Here is a 22120-nt window from a genome sequence, read left to right on the forward strand (position 1 = left end):
AACAACACTCTTTTACTTGGCCCTTTTACTAAATTACAATTAACAATACGTAGGGCGTGTGTCAATCCGATCGAAAAGCTAAAGCTAGGTCATGGGTTCGAGGACTCAACTTTATACCTGCCTCACGGTCGTAATATGTTACGAGCTGCATTTCACTTTTTTGTCTGACAGGAGACGGAAAATTTACCATTTAAATTCATTTTTTAAAATATAACAATATACAAAGTACCAAAAAATGATTACCTTCAAAAAGCATCCAGAAGATATGTTGCAACTCATACAGGCTGAGTCATACGATATAAATGTCAGTTTGTGATTGTTTTTGTGTTCACCGTCATTAGATACAGATAGTACAAGCCCAGCTGCCGGAGTACCTTCATTAACTTCATGGAAATAGTTCTGTGTCACCGGCGATTCGGGCAACTGACAGTCTACGAGAACCAGATCTGTCATTAAACCAGGAAATTTGACTTCTGTCGTGTTGGGTGACCAAGAGCTGTTGACAACCTGTGGGAAAAAATCAATTATTTTTGAGCCTTGCTAACTGAACAATAATTATTGGAAATATTGCTTCTGGTCAAGAATTTGATCAATTGTTTGATGATACAATCCATAAATAAAATGAATAACATTGATCTACTTTTTAAGAAAATGTCATCGCATCGTAGATGAACTACGATTTTTTAAATGAAGTGTGTTAATGATATCTATGAAACCTAATTTACAATCGTGAAAGGGACTGGACCATTAAAAATTCTTCTGCTAAATACTTTACGTTGTTCACAATCAATATCCAAAAGAGAACTAATCAAGAAAGGGGATGTTATTAAAATATGTATTCTATGAGAAAAAAAAAGATTGGCTAATGAAAAACGCCAACACATCTGCAATCACGGCTCGTTAAGGGAAGAACCTTCTTCGAAATCTTTTTGTCCTACAGATCGTTAGCACGGTGATTACTATTGCGCAGGCCACGGCCATACACACATCTACTGCTTTCACGTATTAGGGACGACAAGCGATGCTTTTTCTGCATCAGTAGTTGTTCTATTCTTTTTATAGAAAGGCCTATATCTAAATATATTCTCCTCTTTCAAAAATTTCAGAAAAAAGGACACATAGGTAGGTCGTTGTGCCACACTGGACACAAATTTTCTAACATTGATCAAATTTAATGATCTTTAATAAAAAAAGATCATGAAATATCTACCGTTGGCAGTACACCTACCTTGAATTCCTTCACATGGCAACTCAAATTTTTGGAATTTAAGAATCCTGTTCCTTGCACAGTGACCTTCTTACACGGTCGTTTCCTTCTATCGCACAGTCCATGTCCTTGTAAACTAATAAATGTAAGAAAGGTGAAATGCAAGACTAGAAACAGGTTACAGATGTGTTCTAAGACCAAAAACACGATGCAAGTTGATAAGTTTTATTTTTCATACGGGTGATTGCTTCTTCATCCTTTGTGATACTGGCAAAGTTTGATATCGGCACTGTACTGCAATGTGTGGCATGAATGTATGGTTCCCCCTTTTCTCTGTATTGTGGTATTTTGAAACGTTTTTACCTTTCTCAATAGGCTGTGATATTTTCTTCATGGTATAGTTAATTTCATTTACAATTGACGTTGAACATGGCCAGCTGAATGGGTATGAATGGGCATGTCCACCAAGTCCAAGCTTTAATGCCTGTCATGCTCTTTATAAGCCGTTTTGGTTTGTTGAAGTGGAATTTTGTTTCAAACAATACTCAACCTGACAACCGAATGACATATCAGACATATAAATTAAACGGAATGATTATTTTTAAAGTTAGGAAAGGGATACGGCATCGGGTCCCATACCCCAGCTTTCTGTGCAAAAGCAGTCTGTCGTAAGTAGCCCTTGGCCCTTAGCCGTTGTTACCCATTCCATTGACTTACCTTAAAATAGTTGGTATTTGATAAATAGACTGTGAACAGTCTTCAGACGTGTAGTCCTTGTTACATACGCACGAACCGTTGACACATTTCCCGTTAAGTGTGCAGTCATTGGGGCAAAGAAGTTCAGTAATTTCCTCCACCAAAACAGAGCCGGCTGGTCTACCTTCCTCGTTACTACGGTTTGCAAACATGGAAAGATTTCTAGCAGCCAAATTCCCGCATTCGTCAATAAGTGAGGCAACATCTCCATCCGAATAAGACAAGGCTCCAGTCAACTGAAAATGAAACAGGTACAGCCATTTGGGTAACGTATAATACAGAAAAAAAACTATACGATACAGGAAATAATAATAATAATAATAATAATAATAATAATAATAATATTAATAATAATAATAGTAATAAAAAGGATTGGACACGGAAAAGATACATGCATATGTGGGTTACCAATGTCGTCCGGAAAGTATAATGGTAAATTGACGGCAAGGTACGGCCCGAGCGAACAGTAAACACACAGAGAGAAGGACAGTAAATCACTTACATAATTTCCAAGATGGCGGTTCAAGCTTACATCATTTCCATGTGACTTGCGCGTGAGCATAAAATCATAACAACAACCGCCTGGCATAAGTACCGCGGTTACACTAATGCAATACAAGAAGCAAAACAAAAACCTAGAAAAGTTCAAAGTTCATAAGGACTATTCGACAACCTTCGGGAGGGGAGGGGGGCGGATGCATCTTGCTCATTCAGAGATTCTCCTCATGGCATCAGTAGCTGCAGCTCGTCTCGGTCGAGTTGATGTAACTGCAGTAACTTGTTGTTCAGTGTGGTCTTCTGGTTGGGGTCTCACATCAACAGGGACACTGGTAGAAATTTCAAGTGGGTACAGCTTATTGGCCGGTCTGTTGGTGTGTCCAGTACTTGTCCGAATATCCGCTGCACGTACAAGACCATCACCTCCTCGAATCAGGTTCTCTACAACGGCTAGCCTCCATGTTGATCTAGCGCTCTCATTGTGAATCAGTAAAACGTCTCCTTGCTTGATGGACTGTTCATTTGTTTCTGTTGTTCGGTGGAACAACAGGAATCATTTTTATTTTTGTGCTGTAAATTTTCTGTTCCTTTTGAGCGTGCAAACAACTGTAAATGCCATCCACCTCGAATAGCCCTTGCTAACTGTGGGTATGTAATATTGTAATTTGTCTTTTCTCATAATAAATTGTTGTTGTTGTTGTTAAAAAAAAAAGGGGGGGAGGTAAGATACTCCTGCCGCCATCTGTTCCAGAAACGTTCTACTATACGAGCTTGTGTTGATGCTCTTCGCCTTATTTCTAATGAACTTCCAAAGTCAGGATCTGATGGATCATCGTCAGTAACAGGATAAGGCAGTGAGGTGATTCTCCTTCCATGCAGAAGATGGGAGGGCGTTAATGGTTCCGCGTCTGAAGCATCCCTTGATACGTAGGTGATGGGGCGATCATTTAGAATGGCTCCTACGTCGACAATAAGGGTTTGGAGTTCTATTAGTGTGATAGATGCTCTGCCAAGTGCCTTCTTGATAGCTCTCTTTGTCAATCCAATGAGTCGTTCCCAGAAACCACCATACCAGGGGACTCGCTTAGGGATGGATTTCCACTCAACGCCTTGTCGGCCAAACAGTTCCTTTAGTGAATGAGATTGGAATAGCTCTTTGAGTGTTTCCGCAGCAGCGAGGTAGGTAGAAGCATCATCAGATTTCATAAGAAGTGGCAGAGATCTGCGGCTTGAGAAACGGCGGAAGGCTTGAAGGAAGGTTTCCTCTGACAGGTCGCTCACGAATTCCAAATGTATCGCCCTGGTTACAGCACAGATGAAAAGACAAATGTAGCTCTTGGTCTCACCACTTTCTGAACGCACATAAAGGGGTCCCGTGAAATCCACTTCAGTAACTGTAAAGGGTGCTGCTTCTTGGACTCTATACTTGGGCAAGGGTGCAGGAACTGGAGCTATGAAGGTTGTTCCTTCCAGTTTTCGACAAGTCACACGCAGTGCGGTCACTGTCGCATTGAAACCAGAGTGGAGTTGTTTTCTGTGGGTTTCGTAAGCCGTTAGTGTAGTGAAGGGGTCGCTGGGAGGCAGCAGGTACGGAAGTTTTGCTGATTTAGCAAGTGGAGCATTATGAATCCTCCCCCCACAACGAAGAAATCCATCAGCATCAAGAAAAAGGCGAAGCTGTCGCACTAGCGGGTACTCGATCTGGACTGCAGGTTAGCAATTTCATTTACATAAGTTAGAGCTTGGGAGTTCTGGATCCACTTGCATTGGGCTTCTTGCCTCTCATGTACTGACAGTGGTCCCACTGTTCGTGACGCATGGTCCCGTAAGTTCTTGACAAATCGGAAAACGTATGCTGTTAGAGCAAGTAGCTTGGAGAGTGTGCTGTATCTCGATGCGTCGATTACCAGGTTCTTTCTCCACAGGGTCTGTCTGAGTAGCCCCGTCGGTTGTGGTGTTTACTTTGGCGGTCACGGTATCGGTGTCATCCAGATGAAGAATCTTCGAGTGATTCCAAGAAGGCCATTGTTCTTCAAATGGTAACCACTGTGGACCATGTTTCCAAAGAGAGGAAGCCCGAAGCTCTGTGGTGTTGATCCCACGAGTCAGCAGATCAGCAGGGTTGTCGTGGGTCGGGCAATGATTCCAGACAGTAACAGGGAAGAGCTTCTTAATTTCCTGAGTACGGTTTGCTAAAAACTGCCTTAGGGGCTTTGTGCTGTGTAGCCAGTGAAGAGCTATTTCACTGTCTGACCACATCTTGACTATAAGGTTGGGAAATCTTGACCTGAGGGCTTCTGAGACAAAATCGGCCAGTCGAGTACAGATTAACGCAGCTATGAGCTCTAACTGCGGAAGCGTTAATGTCTTCCATGAGGCAACACATGACTTCGCCATGACAAGCGAGGACTGGTCACCAGACGAGATGTAGGCAACTGCCCCATACGCCTTGGGGCTGGCATCAGCGAATACATGTAGGTAGATTGGGTGTGTGTCAATCCGGCATTGTGGGAGGAAGCACCTGGGTAGGACTAACTTGCTAGCTTCTTGGATGCCTCCATCAATATCGTTCCACTTGATGGTGAGGTCAGCAGGAATTGGTTCATCCCATTCAAGTTCCTTCTGCCACAGTTCTTGGATCAGAAGTTTGGCTTTCGCAGTTACAGGAGATAAATATCCCAGTGGATCATAGGTCTTCGATGAGACTTGCAGTACGTCACGTTTAGAGACGTGTTGACTTGGTGGTAGGATTGTTTCCTTAGGTGCCAGAGGGAGGGTATCGTAAAGTGGATCCCATCGCAAACCAAGCATGTTCACAACAGTGTTCGAGTCAAAGGTTTAGTCTTCCTCAGTTTGCTTACGGAGTAATGGGCTATTGGTTGCCTAGGAACGCAAATTAAAATTGACTTCATTCATGATTGATCTGGCCTCTTCGTAGTATTGAACAACTTCCGTTTCTTTGTCACATCCTGAGATAACATTGCAACAGGTGAGGCGTAGCTTTCCAATTGACGATGCAGTGTGGCATTCAACATGAAGGCAGAACTGGCGGGCCAAACAGGACAGTCTTGAAGCGATAGACATGGACCTTGCTTTCTGGATCCTTAGGATTCGATAACCATAAAAATCTGGTTAAGTCTCTGTCACTTTCATCGAGACCCACATGAAGAAATGCCTTTTCAATGTCTGTGGAAAGACCGTAGGTGAAGATGCGGAACCTGGTGATGATGGAGCACATGTCATTTAGAAACGGGGGGCCAACCATGAGACAGTCGTTTAGGCTTGGAGAGTTGCTCGAGGAACGAGAGCTGCAATCATACACGACTCTGATGGGCGTGGTGGCTGAGTCCTTCTTGACTGGATGATGCGGAATGTAGTGTGCTCTGTCAATGAAAGCCACATCGTCAACTCTTTCGATGAACCCACGCCTTTCATGTTCGCGAATTATGTTGCCATAGGATTTAAGAAGCTCAGGAGTCTGGGCAAGACGACGAACCATAGATCGTGTGCGGCGAATGCAATTACCATAGTTAGTTGGTAGTGGCGGAGAGTCCTCTTTCCATGGAAATTTGGCGCTGTAACTGCCATCAGAGTTTCTTGTAGTTGAAGAGCCTTGATAGTCTTGAAGAAAGAGTTCATGTTCGTCCTTATCAGTAGGTGGGGAGATGCCTAGAAACTCCAAGGACGAGAACTGTTGAAGATCAAATTCTGCTTCCCTTGTGGAAGACAGTGTTTTTAACAAGTTAACAACAGTGTCAGCCGGATGCACAATGTCGGTCTGTAGTGGCTCTGATACGAGGTAACCGAGCTTCGAGGCCACAGCAGTTGGGCCCTGTCCGCGGATGATAGTGTCTTCCACCAAATCCCAGTAGGGATCTGCGCCGATTAAGAGAGAGATTACAAAGTTCTCATCCGAAGTCACAGAGTGCGCAAAGGTAAAACCCCTGAGGTGAGGTATGTCATGGATCTGTTGATGGAACTGGTTCTGTAGTGGTGTGGCGATCTGTTCAACCACCAGGACACGTACTGGGACTTTTTCACCATAAGCAGTAACAACCTTAACGGTGGCAACGGGTAACTGTCTGTTGGATGATGAGTGTGCACCAAAGGCTGACAAGGCAATAGACTCACTCTCTGTATAGGGTATGCTCAGTTGGTCGGCCAGTGTCTGGGTGATAAAGGAGCGCTGTGCACCTTCGTCAGAGGATGTTGGCTTCACAGTGAGTGTGGTCATGGCCGATAGTTGCCACAGCTGTCTTTAGGAGTGAGATTTAGCCACTGTTGACTGGGAGGTTGACAGCAGGGTTGATTGGCGCAAGTGAGGCGTGTACTTGATAGGCTGGTTCTCCTGTTAAATTTTGAGGACTGTGAGTGGGAGCAGCAGGCGCAGTTGTAGTCTGGGAGCTGTGGGTAGTGACATCTGGGACTTTGTCTCGTCGATTTCATCCTGAATTTCCTCCGAATCGAAGATTTCATTTTCGATCTCACCCGGATCTTCGAGTAGAGCAGCGATTTTTCCATCCAGTTCCGTTAGAATGATCTTCTTTCGTACAAGTTGTTCCACGATATTGGTGACCGAGACGACATCCAGTTCGGTAGGCGATTCCTTCTCCATGATGTTTTTTGCCTTGTGTCTTCGTCAAATGAGCTCGATAGCCCGCACGAGAAGAGTTCAGTTTAGGTAAATTCTCCGCCATATCCTTGTCCCGGCACCAAAAATGTCGTGTGGAAAGTATAAGGGTAAATTGACGGCAAGGTACGGCCCGCGCGAACAGTAAACACCCAGAGAGAAGCACAGTTAATCACTTATATAATTTCCAAGATCGCGGTTCAAGCTTACATCATTTCCATGTGACTTGCACGTGAGCATAAAATCATAACAACAACCGCATGGCATAAGTACCGCGGTTACACTAACGAAATGCAAGAGGCAAAACAAAAACCTAGAAAAGTTCAAAGTTCATAAGGACTATTCGACAACCAATCCTCTACAACATTTTACGACAAGGCTAATAATTCTTTATCCGGGATGGTTAATCTAAACCAGTAAACCGTTATTGTTAACTTTGAGACAGCTTAATATCTATCATATAGTTTGATACATTAAAATAGTATATTGCAACTCACCTCCAAGTCAATCGCGCATGTATTCACTAATGCCTGTACGTTTACTCCAACCTTCGCACAGAGTTTGCCGATTTCAGTGTTTGCTATTCTTTCAGCACAGTAACGGGTGGCATTTTCCTTCGAAATCTTTTGATTCAGTGCCTCTCTTCTTAACCGAAGTCGCAAAGATGTTTGTTTGAACAACTGAAAGTCTTCGTCAGTTAGATCATCAGAATAGTACACATCCCGTTTTTGGCGATCACACAAGAACATCGGTGACAGGTTTTTCTTTAAGACCGTAGGAAAAGCAACATCAAAAGCGTCTTCGCAGACTTGGTTACCATTGTTACCCGTGGTACTACACTGGCATGCTGTGGAGTACTGTACGTTGTATTCATTGACTTGAGATGGAAGAGTATCAAAATAGCTCTGTCCAGCAGGTACTCTGTAAAAGTTTAAACGAAATACGCGTTACACCTTACGTTAGGCCCCGTAAGCTCCACCTTTTGACCTCTCAAAACATGTGACTGGATGCAAAACAAAACAAAAAAAGGAATTACTATAGTGATGAAGATGATGAAGACGACATTGATGATGGTGACTACGAAAGGATAGAACATGACAAAGAGAAGCACGATGGCCCACAAGGGCCAGGCTGCAAACAGACAAAAAATGAAACGCTGCTAGAGCTAACTCGGCGGAGGAAAGGTTTGGACTGACATTTCCTCCCAAAACGCTACCTGTCGTTCCTCTAAGGTCGCGCAGGACACTTGCCTATAAATAAATTCATCAGTTAAATTGTTAGGGTTGGTGTTTCATTTTCCAGTTTAAAATCTCTGGACTTTTAGGGTAAATTGTGATGACTCGAATTTGACAGGGATCTTGGTGGATGACGGAATCACATCATGATTGTCGTTTTACAGCCAGATCTCACTTTACGTTGATATTTTAAGGGAGAAAGGCAATGTTTGTATCCTTTTCCGATTGATAAGCGAAGTAAAGTAAATTGATTTAATGCTTAATAAAGGATGACCTTTTCTGTGATGTGACAGAGGCAGATGTCTCAATTTCAAGACTCGTTGAAAGTTTTTGGCTTCCATAGGAGTAAAATTGTGAAACTTAGTCTTTGAAGCGTTTAATTTGATTTTCCTTGTGAATTTTTTTTCCTTTTTTTATGTTTACAATTTTACTTCCGTCTTATCACGGTATAATGAGCATACGAAGTTCACCTTCCTTGTGCATTGGTTCCTAAAATTATATATCGGCGATGAAAACTCAGATAGAAAATTGCAGTATTTTCGTCTCAGAAGATCGAACAAGCCAGATAATGTATTCAGAATTGTCCACCTTTGAAACCTGTAAAAGCTGTATCATAATTTGGCCTAGCTGCATTTCAGTGCACGTGACAAAGAGTTGTGAGGCAATGACGTTTAGCAAGTAATCACGTTTTTTTTAACCCAAGGTGAAAATAATAGATATGAATCATTTTGCGTACCCTATTCGGCATTCGAGTTTTTAAATTTGTTGCGTTAATTCATTTATATTCTGCGTCTTGCATCGTGATCGTCGGAATCAGTCGTCACGGCTCATGTATACTCTTTAAATAAAGAGTGCATACATTAATGACATACGTAACGAGTTTAAGTGTCCTACGCGGCCTGTAGATCTCAAAGTTCGTCGGGCTTGCATGGCGATACCAATGGTATAGCCAGTTATTCCTTCATGTTTTTCCATATAAACTTTTTTGCTCGCCACATTTGTAGCACACAGTATGGCAAAATAAGTACAATCATTAAAGTTTGAGCGGCCAAAGAGGGTAACCCCGCAAATAAGCGAGCTAACGTTTCTTGATATAAACATGGGTCCAGATGAATGTTTAAGTTAGAACAGCCCTTTAACTTTAGATTTTCCTTTGTTTGATACAAAAGCATGACATTTATCCACTTTTTTCTTCAACATTACTAGTACCTTAAGCTCTCCCCATAAGTGTTGTGATTTTGATTGCTTGGGTCTAAGCATAGTCCTTTTTCGTTATTTGGGTCTTTGGCCCTTGGTGTGTAGACATCAACGGTCATTCCCCACCTGTATCTCGCAATTCTGACTTTAGATCCAGATGGAAACATCACCTGAAGAAACACCGCAAAAATAACCGCAAGCTGACAGGGGTGTGTAATGTTAACTTATGATATGCAAATGCTAAGCCAAAACCTTGCCAACTTAGTTCAAAAGGTACTTTTTAACATTGTTCGTTGCACGAATTTTAACGTTCTGTTGGTTTAAAGGTCAATTTTGAAAGTCTTTGTTGCGTTTCACTTCTTCATAAGTAGATTTAAAATCGGTGCTCGAACTTTATAAGTGCGGTATTAAGTACCCAATTGAAAAAAGAAACAATCTATATCAATTTTTTTCCCGATTGGTGTGCAGTCAACGATAAGCATGCACAGATTGTATCTTTCATCAAATGAAAGTCTTGCGCCGTTTGAGGATTCAGATATCTGTTTGGTTGAAGCAAATACTGAAGGAGCCAAAACTAAGGAGTTGGTGAAAAAACCCCCCGATGAACAAAAGAATCTTTCAATGGTAAAGCATCTTAAAGGGACTACACCGAGAACATGTAACCTACGTCGTGAGGAAAATGCTTATATAGCAGCAAGAGAGCTATTGAATGAATTTTTGAAGAAGAAGACGGATTACTAAGGTTTTCATTGTTGTTGGCATAGCAAAACTGCTGACTTAAGGAAAACGTTAGTATTATTTTCAACTTGTAATTCATTTCCATCCTTACCATTCGCAGCCAGTTAGACAATGGACTTTAATTTGGAGGTTTATTTACTGATAACAAACTGGACTCAGTTTTGTTTCTTGTGTTACTAAATTGTGTGACAATGCAACACATGTGAATATCAATTGCCATGCATTGAAAAAGTAAGCTGCAGTTTATCGAAGTTTATCACGACATAAAGCTAAATTACAAAACTGAGACACCTAGTTTAATTAAATCATGCGGTATCCCAGTCTAATAACATCAAACGTAACTGGTCAGATGTTTTTAAAACTAATACCATACCAATGTTGAAGTGTAGTTCATAGTTGTGTGATAAGCATGAGAACAAGCTTAAGAACCACTTTGAGAGGGTCTTGTACGTGAGCGTATACCGAGGACACTTACGCTTATGACTTATGTTACCGCCGTTTGAACTAGTACAAGGTAAACTGACATAAGAGCTCGAGCAGTAGCGCTCCGCATGTGTATATGGCAGTGGCATGTGGTATAGCAGCAGGGTATGGAGGGAGCATATGTCTTTCCAGGAGCGGCCGACTTACCTCATACTGGGCATTTGCTCCCGGTATGATATTTTTAATGGATATCCCAGGAGACAAACATTTCTTGCTCCTTTTTCTGACTCGCATTGGAGTTGGATTACTGTAATCAAGTTTCAGCAAGTCGTTGCAGCTGTTAAACTCAATAACGTCATTATGATCTCTCAATACCACACCACAGACGCAGGTCACAGTAGTGCCACAGGACCATTCCCTTGCTTAAACCTTAAAGGAAAGTTTAATAATAAATCTCCTGTGTCAATCACAAGATCAATTATTTGTCAACGCAAGCCATCATGTATGATGACTATTTTTTTTTGTCGACTTCCATGCCGACTTCCAAGCGACTTTCATGTAGAGAAGAACCTAACTGCGTCTAGTCCTATCAGGCAGTAACATATTCTAAAACCTAAACACCGTCTTAGTAGAACCAGCTTTATTTTTACTTTCAAAGTATATCTCGAGCTGGATCTAGATCAATGCATGAAAGCATGTATTTAACGCGTAAGGGGGTATTTAAACGTAAGCTTAGCTTCGCATACGGTTTCTATGGTGTCTATTTATAAACTGCTTACGTGTTACTACTCCATATCAGGTGCATTCTGGTCATAATAATAGAAATGAGCTGAAGTGCCATCCGTGCCTTAATATTTACTCCGCACCAAATAGTAGATGTGGTATCCTTAAGTTTCCGTGATCTCTCTTCTCAGCGTACAAAAAATTTAATCTTTGTATTTAACCTATAAATGCTAGTAAGCATTCAAAAAAAAGACAAACGTCAAATAGAACAAAGACCCTCGCAGTTACTACGCAATTTAAGCAGTTGCAGTTCAGGCTTGAACGGAATTCGAACCAATGACCTCTGCGATGTCGGTGTATTGCTCTACCAACTGAGCTATCAAGCCAACATTGGTCATATTGTGGACATATTGTAAGCAGCTCCCAGTTGGCTTGATAGCTCAGTTGGTAGAGCACTGCACCGGCATCGCAGAGGTCATGGGTTTCAATACCGTTCAAGCCTTATTTTTATTTTTATTATTTTTTTTTTTCAGGCTTTCTTTTGGCAACTGCTTAAGTTGCGTAGTAACTGCGAGGATCTTTCTTCTATTTAATCTTTCATCCGCAGTTCAAAATATATGTTTTATATATTTATATTTAAAAGACAAACGATTGGCTTTTACGTCAGAGCATTAAGTAAGATTATCATTCTGTTATTGGAAATATTTCTCACCTCAAAATGTCTTTTAGTGTTCTGATAGAAAGTAAAGTCGCCGCGCCCCATGAAATGGTGCGTCCTAGAAAATATACATAAAAATAGAATTGACATCAACTTAGAATATGTCTTAATATTCATCTGCTAATTGTAGACAGGAAAAGAGTTTACATGATTTTGTTCACATGTACGTTTAATATGTACAGTTGATAACTTTCGACTGTTTGGCAACGGCAGTTGCTCATAAAAGACTATAGAGTGTGTGCACGGCGGCCATGTTGGAGGACTAAAACAATAGAAGATATTTGCATAAAAATAGAATTTATTTCCTAAAGGAAAATCATTGTATTGTTTCGGTCTTCCAACATGGCCGTCGTGCACACACTCTATAGGTATTGTTGTTGTTGTTGTTTGTCTGTGAGTTTCACAGAAACTTAAATAAATGGTACCGCTACTTAACTTAGGAAACTTAGAACGCCGGTCCAAGGTTATCGAGTGTGTGCTTCGGATAGAAAGTCCGAAGGGCCCGCACAAGTTTTATTCATAATCATATGAATTTGAAAATGAAAAGAAAAGTTTAATAAAGTTACTTGGAAATCCATGCTCGTGCTTTCTTTATTGTCCAATGAAAGCAGTAATTCGAAGCCCAAGGCAAGTGAATTTCGTTAAGTTTATATTTACGTTTGACATGAATGGACTATAACTAGGAGTTCCAACGTGAAAGTAAGTGCTGGCATCAAAGCTTGAAGAAAATACTGACAGTACAATATGAAATGCCATAAAGTATAGACAGACCTAGGCTGTCGGCGGTTTCCATATTTTATGCTGTAAATGTCACAACAATGAAGCTTTTTGAAATATGTTCTGAAATGACTTGCCGCCTTAGCATTCAGTGACAAAAACGCATTTTCAAGGACACTGAGCATCGACGAGCCAACGTTACGCCAATTTAATACTTTGCTCGAGAAGTTTTCTTCTTTTTCTGCTTTAACAGGCGAAGAATAACGAAAACATGTGAAAACTCTCATGTGGAACTCTGTCAGATCTCTTTCCACGTGCAGTTTTCAGTGACGTCATCACAGCATGGGTATCCCGGATAATAAAAACCAACCAACTGCGCACGTTCGATCTTTAATATCCGACAAATTTTTGATTTTTTTGCTACTGTAAAGAATAGTGTGCTGCCTCGCTAACGCTCGCAGGCAATGAACTTTTATATTTCTCTTTTACTGCCAGCCCAATACATTTTGTTTTGCAGTTTGAATGTTGAACTTAAATGAGTAATTGATATATCAATGTTATTCTTGCAAGAGGGTGGTCTAACAGGTTCCTGTTGCTGACCGACTAGGGGGAATCATGGCAAGTATTCTCTAGAATTTAATTCAAATTCACAGGATATTTCAGTGCAATAACATCCATTCAGTTGTTCAGTTAATACTATTAACTGAAAAAGTAAACTACTTATAAGTTTCCATGCTATTGAATAGTATGTAAACTTATAACCTGTATTAATCTTATAGTTATAGCGGTGAAGCGTAAACTGAGTGACTGTCATTGGTTCAAATCTACGCGCGCCGTGATCCGCAGGGAATACCGCTTAGCTCATTAACTTGTCAGGTCGGACCTTAAAGACAATGGCCACATAAGCTATTGTTCATTCTATTGTTTCCTAATATCGCACCTTTGCAGTATGGCTGAATAAGTGCGCACCGGCAGCAAGTGTATTAACGTTCAATAGTATAACAGATCGAATTTTTTGAAAGGCCGTTTGGCCTGCTTTATACTAATTGTGAATAGGGCAAGTCTTACCTTACGCCTAACCCACGACAACAAATGTGGCGCCTTCGCAGACATTCGAACATATACTTGTCGCGCCTGAATCTTGAGCAGCTTATGCTCGAAAAAACTAGCGCGCACGTGCCTTTTCTTTGTTGCGAAAAAAGAGAAGCTTTAACTAGAACATTTGCGCTCGCGACCAGATTCCTCTAATTTGTAGGCGAACGGAAAGGATGGTCGAACAAATTGGCCGGTTTCCCGCAAACGTCCCTCCACGATGATTTCCATATACCTTCTCCGTTCAGTTGAAAATCGTAAGTAGAGTTTATAACATTAACGTATGGCGGCACGATGTGAATTAAGAACGGACGGAGCGGGTTTTCGAAGAGCTCTGAAAAGAGCTCTCGATCACTATTGTATTTATTGGTCGCGCACGCTGTCATCTTTGTTTGGTCCGTAGCTCGTGAGTAAAACAGCTGATGCATATGGCAATTTTAGAATTCGCGGTAGTTAAGAATATTTTTTCATGCAGAGTGGTTTTCAACAATAGTCATTGTTTCATTTGACATGTATTGTTATTCATGTCTGGGCTGGAAACAATAGCTCGCCAGCTCTGAACGCGCCATTTTCAAATAAAACTACGACCGACAATTTTCAAACTGAAAAACATAAAGGATCCTCGTGACCAATTTTCGAAATTAAAACGGATTCTTTTCAAGGAAAGACTCGTCTGCCATTTGCCGTGCGTGAAAGTCTAGTAGGTATGTTAGTTTTCCCAAAATAGTTCTCCAAAATGACTGTCTATACGAAAATTTGCAAAATTTACTGTATATTCAAGTGCAAAAACATAAAACTTCTACTTTCTCAATTTCATTCTTTTTCAGTGCAAATTGTAGACTAATCCTTGATTTTCAAGAAGCCGTGCGTGAACCTTGAGATTATCATTTCTCAGACTCGGGAAAGTGAATTTTGTGAACCCTAGTTGGCTAGTTTCGGCCCATTCTTCTCTAATTTATAGCTCTTCAAAGCGCGATTGCATTCGAATTTGCCGCTTCAGTAGCTATGAATTATTCATGATGTCCAGGCATTCTGCGCGATGGGGGCCCTTCCATAATGTCCGCACCGAGAACTCGCTATCCCTGTCACGGATCTGCAATCTGACCACCGCTTTGCCAGATTACCAAACAAGTACAGTAGTTGTTAGCTTTTCGTATCCAATCGACGGTAACATTTATTCTCGTTAGCCAACGGTTTGTAATATATATATTAGGGAACTGACGCACCGACGACCGCGATGGCAACGACAACGCCGTAAAACAATATTTTAATGAGGATAAACAATCGCTCTACATGTACGTTTTAAATTCCGGAACATTACTTTGCCGTCCTCTGCAAAACAGCAACGTCAAATGACCAAATTCAGAGCTCGGTGGAGAACGTGAGCACACGACAGCGAAGTTTTCATCCTCTACCTTAAAGGGGAAGTATCACAAGAATTTGATGTCATTTGAAAACCCCAAAACGTTTGTCTGTCAACAGAAACAAGAAAATAATTGTCTAGTTTTGTCTTAAATTATTACCCCAGTGAAACAAAACTGTCAATTAATGCCTGTAGTCAGAGACAGAGTATGTCGGAATAGATTGAAACTTGAAAAATGTTAGGCTAATTTTTTCCAAGTTCTTGCATTTTTGTTTCCAAAATGCGCTAGAATAGATCAAGAGATGTTTCTTTCAAGAATTGAGTTGATTTATTTCCCCTTGTTGTTCTAGAATTATTTTGTAGCCAAGTTAAGGTCTTATTTCACCATTTTTAAGAAAAGAGGTAAAAAACACCATGACACTTCCCCTTTAACTCGAACACCACTCCTACTTATTTGGTTTTTGGTTAGTTCGTCGTTTTTAAACAAGTTGAGTAAGCTGAAATAATCGCGAAGTACCTCAAATGAAGCAAAGTTTATTTTCAAGTGACTTTTTCGTTGCCGTCGTTCCGTAAAAGGGACTTTTAATAGACGAAAACGTCACTTGAAAATATAAGGTCGCGTTTTACTTCTACTACTTTGCGATTATTCCAATTCGTTCGGCATGTTCAATGTGGTCGAACTATACAGTAACAGAACATGTGAGAACGGCGTTAAGAGAATGAAAAGAATACCACCATTTGCTCACGTTCACCACAAAACCTTGAATTTCCTCAATTCACGTTGTTTTTTGCCGAGTACGGTGAAGAAATGAACCAAAGTTTATAACGTACGTGCTTCTTCAGCCGGCGACACACCTGTTGATTATATACGCCGATCACCGCGATCGACTTAAATCGCCAGGTGCCCTCGGTGTAGCGATTGCGATTTTGGCCGATCGCCGCGATGGGCGTTTAAAATCGCCGATATCTTAGATTAAATTCGCTAGTCTGAAATGTCAGCCGTCTCCTCCCCCTAACCCACATGGGGCGCGGGAGGAGTGGGTTAGGGGGAGGAGACGGCTGGCATTTCAGACTATAAATTCGCCGGCATTCGTCTAGTGTGCCCGTTCCCGCGATTTCCTACTCTCATCGCTGCGAATCTCCAGTAAAGTCAGCCAATCAGGTGATTTTATCACATGACTTCTCAAAACGTTACTAAATGGAGTTCGGGAACAAGGTTGAAGTGCTACATCGCCGCGATCGGCAAAAAAAATCGGAAGTTGTTTCCCCATCAATCGGTGGCGAAAATCGCCAGGTGTGTCGCCGGCTTTAAACTCCTTATTTACTCACCACGAAACGCCAGAAGTCCTCAGGGTAGAGTAATGTGGATCTCCACTAACCAAGCAATGCTCTACATCTGATACCTTCCTGATGTGCACCTAGTAAATAATTGTTAAGATGATAAATATAATGGTAATTATCATAATTTCCAAACCAATGTATACGTAGGTGTAACATGCCATGTGTTGGAATGCAAGGACACAGTCGATCGTGTTGTTTTACATAACACAAAACTTCTTCATGGCTACCCACTATAAAAATAAGAATGTTAGAGTAGCAACTGACTGGTGGATTGTGATATCCTTAGTAGGAGTTGCATGTTCCTTAGAAAGCTGTGGAAAGTGATTACTTTACACGCGAAGGAGGAATTTTAAAAAGTGCTGTGATTGGTTCTTTAAGATGGTATCTCATACCCTAAAAGATTATTGGTGGGCTTCAACAGAAGAAATTCGCGTGAATGAATCATATTTACTATAAGGTTTCTGGGAATCAAAGGCTAATTAATTTCTCTCGATCTAGGGGCTAATAAACAGGAGCCGTCGTCTTGCCTTATGCGTTTAAAGTTGTTTTTCGTACTTAGTATTATTTACTCATTTCTTTTGCTTATGTCGGCGAGAAAAGGTGAATGTAGCAAAATTAATACATTGTTATCTGGTTTATGAACAAGCAAGATTAACATACATACCCGAATGGTTGGGAGGCCTACCGTTCTGTCCCAGAAAAGACTGTTGCGGTGAAAGATTTGGGGGATTATCCGCTTTAAGCCGGCAGTCGTATCTTGTTTACAGGCAGCCTTAATTTTAAGTTCAACGGGCGTGACTCCTTCTTTTAGCTCGATTTCACAGGAGCCTTCCACAACAATCACCTCTGGAGACGCCGAAAACGTTATTCTTGGTAAGCCACGATTAGTACGGCGGACTGGTATTGTGGGTGTTATGGTGATGGTATGTTGATTTAAGTCACAAGAATCCAGAAATAGCACAGCAGGGTCAACCTGGAAATGGAAGAAAATTGGCAGTTAATCTCGCATCAGGTAGCTTCAACCGGACATCAGAAAGTACTTTCTGCTATTTTGTTGACCCTTACTACGCAATGCACACAATTATACTTAAAGATTATTTTCACGAGCGCCTCATTTTGGTCTACAATTCTAAAGACATCGGAGAAAAATTTTTACGTTGCGAAATACTGGCTCTACTAGTAAATAGGTTATTACTGTAACTAAAGTTTTATATTTCTTGCAGGAGCCATAATCAAGGATAGAGACCGTAAGCGTGGGGTCCACGCGTCCCCATGGGTTGTACCAAAAATCTATTTTTAGAAAAGATTGCGCCTCCCCGAGGCTTCACGTCATAAACCCGCGCGGATACACGCAAATTTGCCTGGGGCTTTGAATGTGAAAATAACATTTTATTAACCTGTACATGTTTAAGTTCCTCCCTGTAACCTTACTAAACTACAGCTATAAACTAAAGGATTGGGGACAACTCCAGGAAATTCTCCTGGCTGAGTAGAAAACTTTAACCTTACAGTACAAATATAAAATATTCTACGCGATGCTGATATATATAAACTGAAATTTTATGTGGCAAGTCAATTTCAACCATTTATTTCAAATTCAGGGTGGTAAATCCTTGAGGGTACGAGTTAAGGCCATCGTCTGAAACGTATCCTACACGCTCACTGGCATGAATTTCCGGCGCTTCCCCATAAATAAATATATATATCGATCCACCGGCCAAATTTTGTAAACAGTCATTTTACGAGTGTAATAAGCCGGCCAAAGTTTAGCAAAAAAAATTTTAATGCCGAGTGCCCGTGAAACAGGTAATGGTTAAACAAGTTAGGGATTACTGAGCGAAAGGTTAAATAGAATTCAGTTTATTGGCAGAAATTACGTAGTCAGGCTAAAAGCTGTCGAATTGAGCAGATTTCGTTCACGGATCAGTGCCAAAGTTTTCAACATCGGTCAGAAGTAAATTTCTTGATTATTTCTTTTTGCCGAAAAGCTTACTGCTTCTTACGACAGCTGTTGGCTTACTGCTTCCAAAAGTATCACTCGTAAGACATGAGATTAATGTTCATTCGTTTAACCCTTTAAATCCTAGGTGTGTGGTATTTTTTTCAATGACTTTTTGGCAATAAATAGTCTGAGCCACTTAATTTCTCCATAAATGGAGATGAAATAAAAATATCTGCGGTCTTAAGAAACTGTGGGCTCAGGCTAAATTGTCACGTGATGCAAGTGACGGTTGTTGTTTGTTTCGAGCGAGTGCACGAGCACGAATCTGGTAAAATCATCGCTTTATAAGTGTTTTTCGAGCCATTTTCCTCTGCAGAAACCCCCATTCTGGCATCATCAAGCTGGAATGTGGGTAGAGGCAATCCTCTGAAAGAAAACAGAGGTGAGAGGTGATTTCATGCTGACTGAGTCGCCAAACATGCTGTGTAGCAGACATGGAGGCCCACGAGTGAAGTTGCCTCTCTGGCCGTTTTGTGGATGGATTCCAGGACCTGCCAAGGCTATTTGGGCGAGTTTGGAGTAGTAAAATATTCAATGGATTCGAAATTTTGCTGGTGGTACTGGGTGGCTCGACACTTATAAAAAAACTATGAAATGGAAAGAGCAGGAGTTCTACGCTCGCGCTATGGCTGAATTACCCAGAATTCTCTTCGGGCGTAAACGAGGCAACGTGAGATACGCAAGACTGGGTCTGATAAAATGGCTGAAGTATAGCCCTCGGAAAGCGTTGAGAGGAAAACTTCCAGTCAGATACCAAGGTCTGACCTTGAGGTTTGCTGTAAATATAGACTTTTCAATTTTGAACAAATTATTTGGATTAAAATTGACGATAAATAAGTGTAATTTTTGATGTTATTATTTGGCCGAACAATTGGCATTTAGGACTTTGTTGCCAAACGAACGGTGATATGCAGCGAAAATCGGGAGGCGTAGTCGATTTGCTGGGTTTGATGATGGAAATATACATCAGCTGGTGTCATTCACACATTATCATGACGTTGTAGCCTAAGTTAAACAAGAAGCAATTCATAGAAGCCAGAACGGTGTTTTCGACGCATATATGCGTTGTTAGTATGCGAAGGGTTAATAGTTGTTGATTTCTATGGTCATCCAAGGGACAAGAAACTGCTGTCACCACGTGCTTATCTGTTTTCAAACTCTTTCTTTTTTTTCAAGTTCGCTCGATAAATTTCCTCAACATCAAACTAGAAACTTTAATATCAAAATAAGGTCATAATTCGTAAAATGTCTCCGGCAAAACTTAAGAACTGAAGAGGTGAAACAAAACTACTAGAACACCAACGACAACTTTTTATGCATGTCTGCGGGAGTGAAAACAAATATTAAGCTAAAATGACGGAATAGATTTTTGACCTTATTTTGAAGTACTTCTCTTGACTAAAACCGAGAACCTATCCATATGTTTTAACTCAGTGTCGGTCACAGTGAAATGCATACTCCACTGAACGTTTTTATATCCCAGCATCAGTAATAGGCTTCGTTTACAGCCTTGGAATCGGCTGCGGTTTTTCGAATGTAAGAAGGTATAATTTTTTAGTCTTTTTTTTATCCTGGTTAGAACGTCCATCCATGTAGCCGGTTGTTGTTATGCTTCTTCCTTTGCATGGTCACGGACTTGACTCTAAGCAACAAAAATCTCTTTTTCCAGTTCAACATGAGCAAGAAAACATTGAAAGCTGACAGAGCTCAATATGGAGGTTGCTAAAACTGCATAACAACTTTACAGCATAATAACTTTCCACAACTGTTTAAACTTTCTCTAACAACAAATAACTGAACTTTAGACATTTTTCGGGTACTATTTAAACCATATCATACTGGCAAAAGTGACGCGGAAAGCAGCTGAGAAAAAATTCCCTTAAGTTAAAAAAGTACTTCTGTGTCTGAGTACATATTCGTAAAGTGTAAGCTTTTTTTATCCATTCAACTGTAGCGACGCACGCGGCGCCACCGTTTTGGCGCCTTTTTGACTTTACTGTGAGAGCCATGTGATCAATATGCCGCCTATTCCAACTTTCCCCGTCTTCTTTCAATTGTTACCTTTTCGTTGTGAGAGTCCAATTCCTTAATTGTGGGCACCGAGGATATCAGTATTCCATGGCAGAATTTTAAAATTTGGCCGCCATTTTGAACGGGTAGAACTGAAAAAATTTCAATTTCTCCACGCGCAATCCTGGCCATTTACACGGGTGCGCGCACGCGCGTATGGTGCATTTTTTTCTAAAAATAGATTTTTTGGTACAACACATGGGGACAAGCCCATACGTCAAAATGGCATATCGTTACGGTCTCTATCCCTGATCATGGCTCCAGATTTCTTGTGAAGATGCTTAAAGAAGAACTAGTAAGATTGGAAACAAACACATTGTATTATTTAACACTGTAAAGTCAAAAGATCTTGTTCAGTTCAAATTAAGCGCCATTTTAGCCCTGGTGATTTAGGGGCTGATTCATTCCCAGCTTCTAGGGCCATTTTGGTCACAATCTGGGAAAGATGGCGCTACCAAAGATCATTTCAGCCTACTCTGGACTTATTTCATTCCGTGGGTACCTGTATTTTTGCCTCATTCTCTTTATATTTCGTAGCAATATCTAATCGGTATCCATTTGATTTGCACATGCTTGTGGGCATTTTGGCAACCATGTTGTATAGTATTCCAAATTATATGGTGGCTATAAAGGAGAACTATACGTAATTCCCACGTATGTCACAAGACGTGTCACTCCCATGCCTTTACCTTTTCGATCAGAAGATACTAAAAATATCCATGCAAAATAGGGGTAGCGTTAACGTTAAATCTTTTCTATTTTCATATTCACTGTGGCAATTCCTTGGTAATTTTGACAAAATTACTGTGATCATAACGAATAAGTTACCTTTAGTCCAGCAAAGAATGGAGCTAAGACTTGCTTCGGCGCTGACCATAATTTTTTCGGGGAGGTGGTAAATTTTGCAGACGCGTTACACGATATCTGTGAAGGCAACAAAAGTAAATTTAAATACTTCCAATCAATCAATCAATCAATCAATCAATCAATCAATCAATCAATCAATCAATCAATCAATCAATCAATCAATCAATCAATCAATCACTCAATCAATCAATCAATCAATCAATCAATCGATCAGTCAATCAATCAATTTATCAATCAATCAAATATCATTCAATCAATCAATCAATCAAACAGAAATAAGTAAATAGATCAAAAAAATTAACTTTGTAACTTCAATTATCTGTCATAAGTTAACGGTAATAGTTTAATTTAAAGGCCAGTAGCCGATCTCTGTAGCAGGTGTCTCACTGTGTCTCATTGTGTCCAATTTTGGACTTTTGTGTGTGACATGAAAAGGAGACCACACCTGTGCGGCATCGGAAAGTTTGGACTCTACCAAAGAAAGGTACAGTGTACACCTACTTTTAGAGTCTGCTAGTAGAGGACAGGTTTATAGTCCAAAGG

General features: G+C 40.7%; 1 pseudogene across 1 annotated transcript in view; it reads right to left on the bottom strand.

Annotated features, from left to right (window-relative positions):
* Nucleotides 1-22120, bottom strand: part of LOC146448383 (uncharacterized) — a 59344-nt pseudogene that overhangs the window by 19655 nt on the left and 17569 nt on the right. Inside the window, exons 3-12 of the transcript XR_014861100.1 lie at nucleotides 21539-21634; nucleotides 17303-17611; nucleotides 16627-16715; nucleotides 12120-12183; nucleotides 10892-11113; nucleotides 9536-9693; nucleotides 7589-8012; nucleotides 1925-2199; nucleotides 1229-1343; nucleotides 244-507 (exon numbers count right to left, since the gene is read on the bottom strand). The product of XR_014861100.1 is annotated as an uncharacterized LOC146448383 (transcript). The remainder of the gene's footprint in view (nucleotides 1-243; nucleotides 508-1228; nucleotides 1344-1924; nucleotides 2200-7588; nucleotides 8013-9535; nucleotides 9694-10891; nucleotides 11114-12119; nucleotides 12184-16626; nucleotides 16716-17302; nucleotides 17612-21538; nucleotides 21635-22120) is intronic.

Source organism: Pavona decussata, unplaced genomic scaffold, assembly GCF_977016875.1.
Source record: "Pavona decussata unplaced genomic scaffold, jaPavDecu1.1 SCAFFOLD_955, whole genome shotgun sequence".
Classification (NCBI taxonomy): domain Eukaryota; kingdom Metazoa; phylum Cnidaria; class Anthozoa; order Scleractinia; family Agariciidae; genus Pavona; species Pavona decussata.